A 4,323-nucleotide genomic window follows, 5' to 3' on the forward strand; every position below is an offset into this window, starting at 1 on the left:
GTTCCTGTCCGGCCCATCCCACCCCACCCTCGGTGGTCGGGCCTTCAACCTCTCTGCCTCCACCCTTTGGAACTCCATCCAACAGTCCCTTTGCCTTGCTCCCTTCCTTGCCTCCTTCAAGGCATGTCTCAAGACCCTCCTCTTCAACCACGCCTTCGTTTACCATCTTAACTCTACCCTTCCTGTACTCCACCCCTCCTGATCCCAACACCCTGCTCGGGCCCAAATCTCCGACTGTCCAGCACCTTGGGAAGTCCTCCTGATGTGAAAGGCGCTATGCAAATAAAATTTGTTTTTGTCATTGTTGTTGACATTGTCTGTCCGCGGGCCACATAAGCAATATTTTTGTGTTTCCCATGCAGAAATGTAATAAATTTTCAAAACTAAGCTGCATAGATATTTGTTATGTAAGGGTATCAGGGGTATGAGCTACAGAGCAGCCATGATTTTGGAGAATGACAGAACAGGCTCGAAAGTGGAATGTCGACTCCTATTTCTATGTTCCTATATTGTTCATCGGTAATGTTTGCCACAACACAGAGGATAAATCGAACTGCTCCATTGGGTTACCGGGAAGGTTGGTTGGAGCCAGGGTGTGAGTCATTTAAGAAACTGTTTGATGGAGATGGTAGGGTGGTATTCTGGAAGGAGAGGAGAGCAAATGAGCCTTCTTCATCCCAATCTCTTATGATCCTTATGAGCGTGAGATCCAACTCAACCGTTNAAAAAAACCTAAGCAAAATAATATTAAATACAACAATGCATCAAACGGCAGTAGAGTTTCATTTGCAATACTTGAGGTGTAAGTGAAGGAAGGATTTTACCTAATTCCTACAAACTAACAAACTTGATTTCCCAATGAAGGAAATCAAATGCTTTTGGTTGTCATTTAATTTTATGCCGGACTAGCTACTGTTATACTGGGTAACTATTGTATGCCTTGCTCAATTGGTAACACTCTCACCTCTGAGTCAGAAGCTTATGGGTTCAAGCCCCATGTCGGGACTTTGAAGTCACAGTTTAATATGACATTTTGACCTGATAAGGTGTGATATCAAGTATAAGGATTATTGTAAGCACCTACCTTACACAGAAGAGCAAGAAAAGCTCCCAATTCTATCAAGCCAATAACTCTCCTTTGTCCAACCATTCACCACCAACAAAAATAAAGGTCCATTCGAGTATTCGTCTCACTATTTGTGATACTGGTTAGCTTCTTAGTACACTTCCAAGAACTCACTGTGTGAATTGTTCCACAACACTTTGATGTATTAAGTGCCGTGGAACAGTGCCTCATTACTGGAGGTTCCGTCCTTCAAAAGAGATATTAAACCGAGTTTGTGTCTGCTTGTTCACGTGGGTGTTAAAGACTCTATGACATTATTCAAAAAAGAAAAGGGAGTTTCTCTCGGTGTCTTTGCCAACAATCCTCCATTTAAAAAAAAAAGTAATTCACTCAATGGCAGTGTGTGGAACATCATTGTACACAAATTAAGCTGCTACGTTAGCTGCCATAGTCATGACACTTTGCAGTAAATACTGTGGGGAAATGGGGTAAGAGCAGGGGAGGGGTTGAGTTGGATAGCTCTTTTAAAGAGCCGCCACATGCACAAAGGTCTGAATGGCCTCCTTCTGTGCTCTATGATTCTAAATGAGATTAAAGGGTCTAATAAAATCGCTGAACAAGCTTGAAGTGGGTGACTGCACCCTACTTGTTCCTATGGTGGACATCTAGAAGACGTGAAAAGCGCTATATCAAATGCAAGGATTATTATATTATTATCAACAAACTGGTACAGTGCTAATTCTGCTTTGTAATTTTACTTTTTCAGGATGGCACATTAATATGAAACGGCAAGCAGCTTGTGCTTACGTAGCTAGAAAATTATGTTTGCACAAGTTATCTGTAACTTTTGGAATCGCCTAACCTGTTTGACAGAATTGTAGATTTTCTGGTTAAGATGACCCTTGGCAATGTGCCTCGTGATATCGGATCTTAAATTCACTCATTCAATTCAGTATTTGTCAGGTATACCACCAAAGTTAGAACCTTCAGAAAGTCATTGCAGGAGGCCTTTATTCTGAAGTCGCAAGACTACTTTTGCTATTTTTTTCCTAGTGACAGGGACAATTCAAGAGAGGTTCAGAAGAAAGCCCTTCAGTCCATTTGATCTCATCTGGTCCTGTCTGCCTGTCCAGGTGAACATTAAACATTGCATTGCACTGCTCGAAAAGAGAAAGGGGTTTCTCCTGATGTTCTGGTCTACAACTCCGTAAATAAAATTGTTCATTCATTTCCTGGCTGTTTGTGGAACTTTTCTGTGTGCCTACAAATGTTTGTCTACAAATACACAGTCACTCCACTTCACATTAAATCCTGTGATGCACATTGAGACGTGCTCTAGACATGAAAGGAGTTGTATCAAATGTAATTATTATTAATAATATCCTTTGAGAATGCCCACCATTGCAGGGTTGGTCTGTTGTCAAATTAGCCCAGTGTCTTGTCCTCTATCAACCTTACTGATAACCCATTCCAGCGTTCACCACCCTCTGTGCAAAGGAATACTTGCTGATATCTGTCTTAAACCTGTCAACATGGAGCAGCCCTCTTCTCTTGCTGCTGTATATCTATAAGTATTGTTCTGAGCTCACTTTTCAATTCCATTTAGTAACTTAAATACTTCCTGTAGCATTGTAGTTAGAGCGCTCACCTTACAAGCGTGAGGACCTGGGTTTGATTCCTGGGCAGGGCAGAACCTTATGCAAGTTTCCTTACTCACATGCCTCTGTTTACCTAGCAGTAAGTAGGAACCCGGTTGTTGGTCGTTTGCTGTATCGCTTTCCGAGGTAATAATCCCATCAAAAGAGAAACAAAATTTGGTCACTCAATCTATGACAAATGCCCACAAAATATGCAGTCGATCCACTTTACAGTTTATTCTGTGAAGCACTTTGAGATATCTCCTTGACATGATAAGGCACTGTATCAAATGCAAGGATTGTTATGATAAGTTCCCAAACTATCTCTGAGACACTAAGTGCTTTGCAGGGTTGATTTGACATTGCAATGCTGGGTCAGAATACTTCTGATGAACGCTGGTAAACAACATTGTTTGTTTACACATTGAACTGCAAACAGCATGTGGTATTTCAACATCTTTAAGTATCATAAAAATGCAAGTTCTTTCTTTCTGACATAGCACCAATGAAACTTGCTTTCCATCACTTAATGCTTTTAACCCCAGTTGCATATCTGAAACCCCATGTCGCTTATTGGTAAAGAGACAATAGTCCCTCATTTCCTGCTAGGCTTGTATAAACTTATTTGTGGGTGTTCAAAGGGAAATTATTTGTGTTATACAGTATATATAGTAACTATTGCAAAACATATTACTCTCCTATGGATAGTGTGCACGTATGTGTAAGGGTGAGTACAGGCTTGTACCAGTACAATTCTAAGTAAGTTGGTACTCTATGTAATAATAGTAATAATCCTTGATTTCGATATAGAACCTGATCACACCATTGAATAGATTTACTGTGCATTTTGTGAGCGAAACGTGGCGACATTGTCCCACAAACAATCATGGATTGAGTGACCATATTTTTTTCCGGGGATTATTATCCCTGTGGGTCATTCAAACCCACCACTGTTTGCGGAACACTGCTGCACGCAATTGGCTGCCACGTTCCCGCAGACAAAATATGCAGTCAATTCGCTTCACGGCATATTCCGTGAAACCGCTTGAGACGTCTCCACGACGTGATAAGACGCTATATCAAACGCCAAGGAGCATTATCGTTTTTTTTTTAACGGTCACTCTGGTCCGGTTAGAGGTTCGACTTGAAGGCACTTAAAACTCTCTTTTTTTGTTGTTTGCAGAGAGTTAGGAGGGCCAGTCAGCAGTCAGCTGCTATGCTGGCTGTTATTTTGCAATGGGTTGAAAGTACTGTGCCATGTTTGATCTCTTGAGGGTTCACAGACCCTGACCCACATACATTGCACACACACACACACACACACACTTAACAGGCAAATCCTCTCTCACTGCAGACAACGTGAGAGAGAGAGAAAAAAGAGAAAAAAAAAGACTGCACAACAACAACACGCCTTCCCCTTCTCTGCGACGTTATTTCCACAAAAAAAAAGCACTTTTTTTTTAAACAGGAAGTTTTGGTCACATTCGTTTCTTCCTTTCTCTGCTTTGGTTGGAACTCCCTCCAGCTGCAGCTTGTGGTCTGGTTCAGTTTCCTTCCAGCGCCTCCCACCCCTCTCCCCACCACGTAAAGCAGAGGATTTTCCAGAGAAAAGATCATGGG

The sequence above is a fragment of the Callorhinchus milii genome, unplaced genomic scaffold (assembly GCF_018977255.1).
Source record: "Callorhinchus milii isolate IMCB2004 unplaced genomic scaffold, IMCB_Cmil_1.0 Scaffold7, whole genome shotgun sequence".
NCBI classification, from domain to species: Eukaryota; Metazoa; Chordata; class Chondrichthyes; order Chimaeriformes; family Callorhinchidae; genus Callorhinchus; species Callorhinchus milii.